We start from the raw sequence: 13,626 nt of genomic DNA, 5'->3' as shown, positions 1-13,626 counted from the left end.
GCATCAGACGCCAAATGGTTTTCCAAAATTGCTAGTGTACAAATAAGGCTTTTAAAATTAATTTTTGATCATAATTTAGATGAAGAAATGACACTGATACTTGCAATGTTAATAGAAAACTGGGTCCTTTAATAATGACATGCATGTCTAGTAATGACATCAATAATTTATCGGAATAACAGTGAACTGAGTACTTATTTTTCCATGGTAAAATTCTACTTCTATGTTTCATGAACTACAAAATCCTATTCTAAATGGCAGCTCAGCAGGAATAGCAGAACTCAGTGTGTAATCATATCAAAATTGGCAATGATACTTAGATAAGCAATTTTTGAATCCTGAATGAATTCATTGGTATTCATTTTAGGACTCTGCCATTTCCATCTGTCGTAATTTAAATCCCATTACTCTCATGATGTTTAAACTATCTTAGGCTAGAAATCAATCAAAGAAATTCATTCACTCGTTGTTTGCTTTTTAGTAGAGTTGCCTAAGTTCCCTCAGGGGATGGCCATGACCATCTTTCATTTTTGTATCTTTAGTGCTTGGCAGGGAAGCTTACACCTAGTAGGCATGCAATAATGTCTGTTGAATTGTGTTTAATTGAATTGGCTCACTGTTTTAGGAATATGGAGATTGACCATAGTTAGCTCAGCATTCAAACTGAGGTTACAAAGACTCCCTCAGCTACAAATTCTGTGCCTAATATGTTAATATCCCTTTTTTTGTCCTGGCAGCTGGTATTATGAAGAGGATTTCTTCCAAAATCATGACCTTGAGGCCAAAAGTCATTTTGAATTTGTAGTATGCCACATTTTAGCAGAGTAGATATCTTTATCAGGGAGTTGAATCTTGCACCAAAAACTTATATTTACCATTCCATATTCAAGAATTTGGATCTAAACCATCATGTACTTACTGAAGTTAAATTTTTTTTTGCTCATTACAGAAATAGCATCTTTGCAGAGATAATTAGTTGTAAACATGAATTGAGATCTTGAATCCAGTTCTGCTCTGAAAAATGACAATAGAGGTATGGTTTAGATTTGAAATTTTATCAGCTAAAATGATTAAATTGAATGAAAATTCATCTAACTCTTATGTCCTCCAGAACCGTGACAAAATAGACGGATGGTTATCACAATGCTTCATCTTATCCCAGGTAGATATTAGCTGACTTCTGTCTAAGTCCTATTGGACTCTCGTTTTCTTGAGAGTAGATATTTTTTCCCTTTCTTTGTATGCATGTTGTCTCAGTCATAGTAAGTGATTAATAAATGCTAACAGACTGTCTGATCAAAACTGCAGGTTCCTGTAATCAATATTGAAATTCTTACCTAGTTCCTACTAGCTTGTTGTTCTTTCATTTAGTTCTTTTAGTTGATTATTGGCATTTGTCAAAAACCTTCTCCTACAATTTACTCAGTTCAAATGCCTGGAACTATCTGCTATCTGCCCTTTCTTGTCTTAAGATTTTTACTGCTCTATCACACATCTCCCTTTTACTACTATTCTGGAATTTTTTATTTAAAAATACTCTAATATCCACTCTTAATTTCCATTTGCATACAGAGATGATTTGTCGCCTTAAATTAAGATTTTTAGTTCAACTTGTTTGTCATTCAAGTATACTAACTTATGTCTTTATTTTTTATCTTTATAAAGTCTTTATAAAATCATCTTTGTATGCCAGGGGCAGTAATATCCTTGATGAAAAAAGAGAAAGGAACAAGATGTCTTCTACAAATATATCTTCATAGTCACAAAAATCTAAAGATGTAGAGAATAAAGGACTCTGTGAATTTTTTTTATTATAAGGAATTATCTGGCTTTGTAGAAAAAGACTTAAACCTAAAGATTCTCCTTCAAAGATATGTATTCCAATCCCATATTAAGATAATACAAAATTTCTTGAATAATACAACAATAACTTTGTCTTATTGTCTTGAGTATTGGTATCAAGCAAAGAATTAAAAGAGATGCTTCTTGCCAGAAAATGTTTGTCATAGTTATGAAGGAAGCACTTTGTGAAAACCAGAAAGAATAGGAATCGTGTGTAGACGATGAGGTTCTCCAGATGTTCTTGTTTGTAAATGACATTGTGTTGATTGTATTAAATATCAAGACACTATTAGCTCTCCCCAGTGAGCTCTGTGGCCACTCAAGAGACAGAGGGAAAATATCTTGATGATGATGAGGAATGCAGATTGCTCACATCAAAGGTGAGGGAAGAGAAGGGAGAAGAAGGGAAGGAAAGGGGGGAGATGCACATGGGAGAGAAAGAGCAAGCATTTATTAAGCACCTATTTAAGTGCCAGGCACTATGCTAAGCAAATTTACAAATGTTATCTCATCTGATCCTCACAACAACCTTGGGAGGAAGGTGCTGTTATGATCCCTATTTTAGAGGTAAAGTGATTTGGCCAGGGTCACACAGCTAGTAAGTGTCTGAGGCCAAATTCCTGAATTTATAATTTTTTTCTTACTGGTTCCTCTTCCTAGAGTTCTTTACTTTTCTCATCTTGTCCCTTATTATATTTCCAATCTTCTTACACCTTACTCCCCTCTATATACTGTGATTCAGCGGCACTGGTTTCCTTGTGGTTCCTCAAACACCATCTCCCCATTCTAAGCATTTTCACTGGCTATCTCCATACCTGGAACGTGTTTCCCTGGCTGAGGCACACAGACTGAGGGCATTTAAATAGGGAACATATATGGCCAGGGTAACTTACCCCTGGTGCCATAGCTATGTCACCTCGCTGCTCTCTGATAAGCTCATTACCTCTGCTGGTTTTGTAATTGCTACTGAGCACACATTGGGCATTTCTACACCAACTACTAAGCATCTTCACTGGGTTACTGAGCTTCTTTTTGTTCCCAGCTTCTGCTCTTTGTTTCTTTAAAGCCTTCTCCTTGCCATTTTAGTTCTCATCTAAGGACATGATAACCAGAAAGCTTCTTCCTGATAAAGGTAGTCTGACAGCTCTTTTAATTATAGCTAGAGGTTATGAGCCAGTATACTCCGCTCAGGGCTATTGAACAAAAAAGGAAAGAATTAAATCTTCAAAACAAACAAACAACAACCAACCAAAAACTAATTTCTTTTAGCTAAAAGAATTTATTTCAGGACTTTATGTGATTTTAGGTTAGAAAATCTTCTTTTAACTCTGGTCAGTTCCTAATTGCAATTCCTAATTAAAGTTCCTAATTGTAGGAAGATTTGAGTTCAAATCTGTATTCAGACAATAACTGTGTGACCTCGGGTAAGCCACTTAAGTTCTATATGCTTCATTTCCCTAAACTGTAAAATGGGAATAATAAAGGGACTCTACCTCTCAGGGTTGTAGTGAGGATTAAATGAGGTCATTTTTGTAAAGATCTAAGTATAGTGTCAGGTACTTAATAAATGCCTTTTTCTTCTCTTTCCTCCCAAAAAAGCCATACATCTTAAGCACTGTAGTTTTATTGATGCTTCCAAAATCCTTAGAATCTTGTCATACAAAAAATCTGAGCAAACATGAATGCTAAGGTAAGAAGGTAAGGTCATTGTCTTTCAACCTCTTTAAATATTCACAAACACATTCCTTAAATCCAAACAAATATACATATATGTGTCTACATATGTTATATGTAGATACAGACATATGTATGTATATTATGTTTATATTTTATTTGGCCTCAGAGGCTAGGATTAAAGTAAATACCTGGATTTTGGATTTCTAGAAATTTTATATTCAAGAAATGATACGATCACAAGAGTAAACAGGCAAGCGAAACATATATACAAAGTGTGGCATATAAGTTCACAGAAGTTTGCTCCCACATGTAAGAAATTCACTCTAGGCTAAGGTGAGGGAGACATATTGGGGAAGGAACTTGCTTAAAGTTGGGATTGAGGTGGCAAGATTATAAATCAGTGATTCCCAAAGTGGGCGTTACCGCCCCCTGGTGGGTGCTACAGTGATTCAGGGAGGCGGTGATGGCCACAGGCGCATTTATCTTTCCTATTAATTGCTATTAAAATAAAAAAAATTAATTTCCAGGGGGCTAAGTAATATTTTTTCTGGAAAGGGGACAGTAGGCCAAAAAAGTTTGTGAACCACTGCTATAAATCCTAAAAGTGGGTTTAGTTAGGATGAATAATTGGACCAGATGGAAATTAAGACCACTTAGCCCAAGTGACTTCATATCAGAATTCTATCATTATAAATATAATATGAAACATTGACTATACCATCAACAACATCACGATCTAAGGTGGTATTTGAACCTAGGTTTCTTGATGCAAAATTCAACACATTACTTTTTGATTCATGATTCTTCTCAAAATGAAAAATTTGTTTCAAACTTGGATGTCATTCCCAAGATTTATCATTTCATTTGATAGTAATACAACTGCCTTTTAGTGTTATTTTCATTTCCATTATTGTCATTATGTCTAATGTTCTCCTAGTTCTACTTTCCTCACTTTACCTCAGTTCATACAAATCTTCCTTCCAATGAAGAAAATCTCTTTGCTTCTTTTCCTGACCTGCTCTAAATTTATCAGGGAAAGCACTGTTTGACAAGCAGACCTTCCCCTGCCAATATGAATATCCTGTCTGTCACTCAGTTGCCAGAGAAGTGTTAACAAGAGCAATCCAGGATCCATTTATAAAACAAAATTATTTTCTGCCATGATCATCAACATTCCTATTCAGGACAGTTGGTTTCATATTGGTACAACTTTCCTTGACTTCATGAATTTCCATATTTGCAGAGAAACATTTTCAATGTGCTAGAAATCTTGTCAAATACTTTTGAAAATCCAGGTGCCTTACCATTTGACATTATGGATATAAATAGCTTGGTAGTTAAATTATATATGGAAATTTAGAAGAGTCAATTTAAATTGAAGTAAAACTCTAGCAAAAATCTGTATCTGCTTTCTGAGAACCAATTTGGACACTTGACAATGAATTCTTTGGCTATGGCAATCCAATACACAAAGAGAACTATAAAAATGGCTCTTGGTTCTATGGGAGCCTCTTATTATTTAAGGAATGGTGGTGACATATGAGTGGAAAAGGGGCTAGAAGGTGACTAAAATCACAGTTATTAAGCTTGATATACATTTTAACTAAATCAAAACATTTGTTATTGATATTATAAATTTGAGCTACTTGTCCATTGCCCAAAAGCCAATGTATAGACATATTATAGAAGGAAGTGAACATTTCTTGACATTATTGCTACAAAAGAAGTCAGAAGACAAAAGGAAGTTGTAGTGAAATGATAGGATGGTTTACAGGTTCTCTTTTGAGAAACTAAGGAGAAAGTTTTATGATACATCCAAAGGCATTTGTCTGAAACAGTCACAGGATATTTGAGTATCTCCTTGTATAGAGGTCATGACCAATATTTGCAAAAAGGACAACTATGAAAGTAATCTCAACTTAAACACTAACTTCTGTGTACAGAATGAAGTAGAGAAAATTCTATGAAGAACTTATAGAACCTTCCAAATTGTATCAGTATATACTTTGCTAATTGATAACTTCAATGTAAAGAGAATTAGAAGAAAACAATTAAAATATATTAAAATGTATGGTTTAAGAATATAAAACCAGGGCTTTTTCACAAGAGATGGAAGAAAAGAGGAAGGAATATGGGAGAAAATCAAGATGATTTAAAAATTCAAGTATCTATATCTATTTTATCTTATTTAATCTCTCTCTCTCTCTCTCTCTCTCTCTCTCTCTCTCTCTCTCTCTCTCTCTCCTCATATTTTTAAACCCTTATCTTCTCTTAGAATTGATATTAAGCATTGGTTCCAAGCTAAAAGAGCTTTAAGTCTCTTTGGGCATCGCTGGCTTCCAAAAGGAAACCATGAGAGACCAACTCCAATTTAGGTTGCTGAAGGAAAAGACTCTGGGAAACATGGGAGGAACTGAGAATCTCCATCATGTTTCTATTGCTACACTAGATATTTTGGGGAGATATTTACTTTACTGAGATCTAGGACTCTCTTGTTTGAGCTGAGTTACCTTGTTCCCAATAGGAGAGCTTTTTTATTCTGTGTTGTCTGGTATATATTCTCTTGGGTATACCTTATCTGATTTATGTTTTGCTAATGTATTTTTTCACCATTCACTAAGGGTTCATTGTGGACCTCATATTTGGTGACAAGAGCATCAATACTTGGACAGAGAAATTAGGGTCTTATCTCTCCTTTGATAATGAAAAACAATGATCAGAAGTTAGAATGAACCTGATCATTTCTCCTAGACTATTAATATATGAGGAAGCAGAGAGATAAAATTCTAGCTTGATACTCCCTCTCTCTGAGGAGAACAGAGTGACCCCCATCCCCAACTTCCTACTTCTCCTGGCAGGAATGAAAGTATCAAAAGGGTGGTGGAGGGGGAAAAGGCTAGAAGTGTGTGTATTTGTATACAAATGCACATGTGCATGCGTGCACACACACATACACATATTATTTAGGCACGCCTCTGTCAGCTTAGCTTCCCAGTAAAGTTGGAGACCATGTCTTATACTTTTTTCTATTCTGCCTCTTGTTGAGTCTCATAGCAATAGGTCCTTACCCTATATGGGGGCCACACTGCCTTTGGGTCTCTCATTATACTTAATTAGTCAGCAAATAATTGACTTTCAAAGCAGCCAAGGACAATTTAGATAATTATAGCTAATTATTAAAATCTTGTGGAGAAAGATGACAAGATATGCAATGAAAGTTAGAGGCACAACTCTAACTTGATTACCCTCTTAATTCAGGTTAAATGTTGGGAGAATATGAGACACTCAAAAGTCAAGGAACATTTAGTGAAAGAGCTTTACTTTGTCCTAAAACAGTAAGAATATGCAACAAGGATGCAGCAGCACATACCTTCTTGGAGCCCTCATCTCCATCTGAGAATGCATCTAGTCAGTAGGCTGTGAGAGTACAGTGACTGTCATGGTCTTGGGCACCCACCAAGTTAGAAAGGCTCAAACTCCCTTGCAGCTGGGGCCTTTTATGTTACTACATGACCAGGAAGCTGTCAGGGATGCCAGAATCAAGTAGGTTCTAGAGGAAGTTTTGTCTTAACAAAGGGAATATCAACATTAATGAAATTATAATTTTAATCCCATTTAATTTAATAACTTTTTACATTATTGTTTTATATAACTTTTAAATTTAATTTAAATAATTTAATAACTTTTATATTTTTATATATTTTTAGTTAGTTGGTATAATAATGTCTTGCTTTTGTTTTCTTTCTTTAAAAAACATCTTTTCTGTCTTAGAATCAACACTAAATATTAGTTTCAAGGCAGAAGAGTGGTAAGGGCTAGACAATTGAGGTTAAAAGCCTCTAAGTTACCTAGGTACTCTTCTGTTTTCTTTACATTGCATCACCTCATATATGAGGTGATATATCTATCTCTTTATATCTATTTATCTATATATCTCTTCATAATTGGCATTTCTTCTTACTTAGTAATATTCCATTATTTTGATATTTATTTATTTTATCCAATTCCCAATTATTAGGCAATTTTTGCTTTCTTTTGAGGATAGAGAGGAACACTGTGGATATAGTGTGATAATGAGATTAAATCTGCCCTGCCCATCTTAGATTTAATCACCAAAGGTGAAAACATCTCCACTTAACTCACAAGTTGGGAGGTCTGTGACCTACGTTTGGTAGAGTGAGTGACAAATCAAAATTTACTGACTGCCTCCTGGCAGTCCTAAGAAAAGCATCTGTTGTGATTGGACATGTAAACTAAAAGGAAGGCACAGGAAGTGACTCCAAAGAAGCTCCTTTAAAAGAGAGCTCAGTGAGCTCAGTGGCTCTCTTCTGGTTTGTGAACAAGACCTGAAGGAGCTCTTCTGGTTCATGACCGGAACTTGGAGGAGCTCTGGAGCTGCTGAGACTGTTCATAATTCTTTCCTTTGGAATTCCACATGGTGAGTGTAAAGACTGAATCTTCCTGAACTTCTCTCAAGGAACTTCCCTTTCAAAAGAGACTCTGTGACTGAAGCTTTTGCTTCATATGTCTCTGGGGCTTGGCCCTCAGCTCAAGGCTTGTCCTTTTTCCAATTGAGGACTAGTTAGATCTGCTTGGGTTAAACCAGGTACTTAAGCAAATTATTTAGTTTGTCAGGTTAATTATCTTTATCCTCTCTGTAAATTTCTTACTTTCTCTCTCTCTTCTCATTTGTAAATAAACTTCCATAAAAGTCATTTTGATTTGAGGTTATTCTTTAATTGGGAATTGATAATTATTCAATTCCCTGACAACCAAACCTTTTAATATTCACCCAATTAAAAACCCCCTTTTACCCCTTACAATAGGAACAATGAACTATTTCTTACAGTTGTGGGGATCCTACCATCAAGAAACTTCAAGGGATTTTCATGGTGTTTCTGTTTCTAGAAGAGCTCATTAATGAATAGTAAAGCAAAAAACAAACTACAAATATTTATTAAATGCTAGAGGGAAGGTCATGAATGAAAGTATAGTTATGGTTTCTAACCTTACTGAAAAACTGAATTGAAAGAGATGCACCTGAAGATATATACAAATGTATATATGTATATATATCTTCAGCTGTATATACATGATATCTTACACATATGTATGTACATGCATATATATATATATATATAAATTCAACTGTAAAAGGCAACAAAAGAGATCCTTTTTATGGGGTTCTAGTTTAGAGATCTTTTCAAGTGAGTCTTTACTATCAATGTAAGGCTGGGGTTGCTCCTTATAGAGTATATATGGAGATGGGTGGGAGCCATCTCTTGAGAATATTCCTTAAAGTACAAATCCTTCTCCTATCTCTAGTATGAATATGAATGTTTCTAAGACATACTCTCTCTTCCTTCAAAGCTCTCTTCTTTTTCAATCAAGACTTTAAAATTTTCTTTTGATTATAACAGGGCAAAAATTTTAATTAGGCACTTGCTAATTGTGTTTAACACCTATTAATTTTTTTAATTCTATGAAGGGGCTCAAGGCTGAGTGTGGGAAGCAGCCAACTAAATATGAGGGAGTGTGGTGGAATAGATTAGGACTTAAGCCCCACTGGGGAGCTGGATCGACTAAATATTCATAAAATGAATTCGGAAATCATTCACGAGTCTGTTAAGCAACTAATGATAGTATAGATAATAAGTGCTGAAAGAGTTTGGAGGAGGTAAAATCCATTGTGGCAGGGAAGGCTTCAAAAAGGAGGTGAAATCTGAGTTGGGTTTTGAGATTTAGGCATAAGTTCCATAGGTGGAGAGGAGTTGGTAGAATCTTATAAACAAAAGTTCAGAGGAAGGAAAACATTAGGTATATGTGAGGAAAGTCGTTTAGATGAGGGGTTTGAGTAGGTGATAGAAGAAGATGAGATTGGAAAGGCAGGTTGAAGTTAATTTTGTAAATAACCTTGAGCTATAGGCTTAAAATTAAAAAAAATTAAAATTAAAAATCCTACAAACAGAGGACAAGGTGAAAGGAAGCATGGCATACTGGTTAGGGAGCTAGCATCAGTCAGCAAGACCTAGGTCAAAATTGAATCTCTAAAGCAGTGATTCCCAAAGTGGGTGCTACCCTCCACCCCCAGTGGGTGCTGCAGCGATCCAAGGGAGGTGATGATGGCCACAGGTACATTTATCTTTCCTATTAATTGCTATTAAAATTAAAAAGAATTAATTTCCAGGGGTCTAAGTAATATTTTTTCTGGAAAGGGGGCGGTAGGCCAAAAAAGTTTGGGAACCACTGCTCTAAAGCATATTGGCTGTCAGATTCTGGAGATGGCACTTACTTTCTAAGTGTCCTGGACAACTCCATAAGAATATAGGATGTAGGGGACAGCTAAGTGGCTCAGTGGATTGAGAACCAGGCTTAGAGACAGGAGGTCCTGGGGTCAAACTGGCCTCAAAAACCTCCTAGCTGTGTGAATCTGGGGAAGTCACTTAACCCCATTGCCTGGACCTTATAGCTCTTCTGCCTTAAAATCATTATGCAATAATGATTCTAAGATGGAAGATAAGGGTTTTTAAAAAAAATAGGTTGTAAAAAAAAATGCCTATCTTCACTGAGAGGGAAAGTTTCTCATTGGGAGCTCCAAATATGATAAAATCATAAGTCTTGTCCCCAGATTCTATAAGCTATGGGGAACTATTGATAGATGGGCTGTATTTTTAGAAAGATTAATCTGACAGACATATACAGGGTAGAATGAGAAGAGTTAGGAAGACAAGAGAGTCATAGCCCATCTTTAGTTTAAAACAGACTGAATGAAAGTTGTGGGTACTTAAGTATTTAAATATCTTGAACTTTGGATCTCCACATTGTCTTATTTTGATATTTCATCATAGCTTCTAGGTATTTTTGATTTTTCTTTAATTTTTAAAAATTTTTTCAATTTGTAAGCACTTCCTTATTAATCCATTTCTCCAATTATCATTCCTGGTGAAATCAGGCAAACAAAAAATTACCTCCCAGTAAAACACTCAATGCTTTATGTTTGAACTATAGTGGAAAGCTACAAAGCAAATTCTCACATTAGCCACATGCAAAACTTTATATATAGCCTTTTTCCATTCTGGCAGAAGGTGAATAGTGTGTTTATCATTATTCTTTTTGGACTTGTGGTTTATCATTGCATTAAATAGAATTATGTGGTGTTTTAAAGGTGCTTTTCTTTAAAATGATTATCTGTTGATTATTATATTGCTCTCACTGTATAAATTGCTCCCCTAGTACTACTCATTTATATCTGCATTAATTCCTAAAGATCTTTCCAATTTCCTTTGAAGCTGTCCATACCTTTTGGCACAATATCATTCTATTATATTCACATTCTACAATTTGTTCAGCCTTTATGCCACAGGAGGATGCTTCTATAGTTTCCAATTTTTGACTACTATGAAATAAATTTGTTATAAATATTTTTGTATATATATATAATTCTTTTTCATTTTTCCTGGTTTTCTGTGGGGTATAGGCCTAGTAATAGTATTGCTGGGTCAAAAGATAGAGATATTTTATTTAATATTGATTTATTTAAATATTTTTTCCATGGTTACATGATTCATGTTCTTTCCCTCCCCATTTCTCCCCCCCTCCCAGAGCCAATAAGCAATTCCACTGGGTTATACATGTATTACCATTCGATACATATTTCCGTACTATTCATTTTTGTAATAATCTTTTAAAAGCCCAAATCCCACATCCAATACCCACATAAACAAGTGATAAGTCAAATGTTTTCCTTCTACATTTCTACTCCCACAGTTTTTTTTTTCTGGATGTGGATTTCATTCTTTCTCACAAATCCCTCAGGATTGTACTGGGTCATTGCATTGCTATCAGTAGCAGTCGATTACATATGATCATCCCACAATATTTCAGTCTCTGTGTACAATTTTCTCCTGGTTCTGCTCATTTCACTCCACATCAGTTCATGGAGGTCTTTCTAGCTTGTATGGAAATCAAGCAGTTTATTGTTCATTATTGCAGAATAGTATTCTATCACCATCATTTGCCATAATTTGTTCAGGCATTCCCCATTTGAGGGACACCCCCTCATTTTCCATTTTTTTGCCACCACAAAGATTGTGGCTATGAATATTTTTGTACAAACATTTTTCATTATTATCTCTTTGGGGAACAAACCTAGTAGTGATATTGCTAGATCAAAGAGTATGCATTCCTTCCAAAGGTAATGGATACATATATATGTATATATGGGTATGTGATTCGGGGTAAGGCTTTAAAAAATCACTCTATATTAAAAATGAATATGGGAATAGGTATTAAGTGATAACATTTGTACAACTGAGTGGATTGCCTGTCAGCTCTGGGAGGGGGAAGGGAAAGAAGGAAGGGAAAGATAATGAATCATATAAACATGGAAAAGTAATTAAAAATAAAATAAATAAATACAATTTTAAAAAGGTATGCATTTTTTACAGCCCTTTCAGCATAATTTCATATTGCCTTCCAGAATAGTTGGATCAATATGCAACTCTACCAGCAATGCATTAGTGTTGCAATTTTGCAACACCGCCTTCAACATTTATTACTTTTCTTTACTGTCAATATTGGTCAGTTTGCTAGGTGAGAAGTGGTACCTCAGAGCTGTTTGGATTTGTAATTTTCTAATCAGGAGGGATTTAGAATGCTTTTTTCATGTGATTATTGATAGTTTTGATTTCTTCATCTGAAAACTGCCTATTCATATCCATTGACCATTTGTCAATTGGGGAATGGCTTGATTTCTTGAACATTTGACTTAGTTTCTTATAAATTTGGGAAATTAGACTTTTGTCAGAGAATTTTGTTATAAATTTTTTCCCCAGTTTGTTGCTTCCCTTCTAATTTTGGTCACATTGGTTTTGTTTGTACAAAACCTTTTAAATTTAATATAATAACAATTATTCATTTTATATTTTGTAATGTTCTCTGTCTCTTGCTTGGCCTTGAATTCCTTCCTTTCTCAGAGATCTGACAGGTATATTCTATGTTCACCTAATTTATCTATGATTTCACTCTTTATATTTCTCATTTATCCATTTTGAATTTGTCCTGGTATAGGGTATAAGGTATAAGATGTTGATTTAAACCTAATTTTTCCTATACTTTTTCCAGTTTTCCTAGCAGTTTTTGTCAAATAGTGAGTTCTTCTTCCTAAAGCTGGGATCTTTGGGTTTATCAAACACTAGCTTGCTGAGGTCATTTACCCCTAGTCTATTCCATTGATCCACCCTTCAGATAGAGATATTTTAGTGACTTTCAAGGCATAGTAACAAATTGCTTTTCAGAATGGAAGGACCAATGTTTGGTAGATCCATCAACACTAATATACTTATTTTGCTCTAAAACTTGATATTTCAAAGCTTGTTTCCATGGAACTTCCATATTCTTTTTGGTATAGAGCCTTCAAGACTAGACTTTTGATAAAGGAATCAAAGAATGATTAAAACTAGGACAGCTAGAAAAGCAAGGTTTTTTTCAGCTTTTTAAGCCTAGACTTCTGGAGGCTTTTGGGTTCTAGCATCTCTTGATTGGAATACTTAGCTTGGTGTGGGCATTTTGGTTCCTTGCTTTTGGGGTAGCGATAGGACATACTTCAAATTATTTAAGGATTTATTGGTTGAGGTTAGGATTTCTTAACACTTTTTTTGTATTGTAGATCCCTTTGGGCAGTCTGGTGAAACCTAAAGACCCCTTTGCAAAATACTTTTAAGTGCATAAAAATAAATACATAAAAAATAACAAAACCTATTATATTAAAATAAAGATGATTTTCCCCCCTCATTTTCAGTTCACAGACTCCCTTGAAATCTATGACCCCAGGTAAAGAACTCCTGGTCTAGACTGAAGAAAGAGAGATAGAGGAGACAGGTTTCTTTCTAGATGATTAAATTTAGTTCATCAGTCCAGAAAAGGAGAGAGGAAAGACTTTAGAGTAGACTATATGGCTGGCGTTTATATAGTGCTTTAAATTTGCAATGCATCTTATATGTTATCTTATTTGACTCTCATAGCAACTCAAGGAGGTAGGTGCTATTGCTAAGTTCATTTTACATATGAAGAAACTGAGGCATACAGAGATTAAGTGACTTGTCTGGA

This window comes from Gracilinanus agilis, chromosome 4, assembly GCF_016433145.1.
Source record: "Gracilinanus agilis isolate LMUSP501 chromosome 4, AgileGrace, whole genome shotgun sequence".
Lineage (NCBI taxonomy): Eukaryota > Metazoa > Chordata > Mammalia > Didelphimorphia > Didelphidae > Gracilinanus > Gracilinanus agilis.
This window is presented reverse-complemented; position numbering follows the sequence as displayed.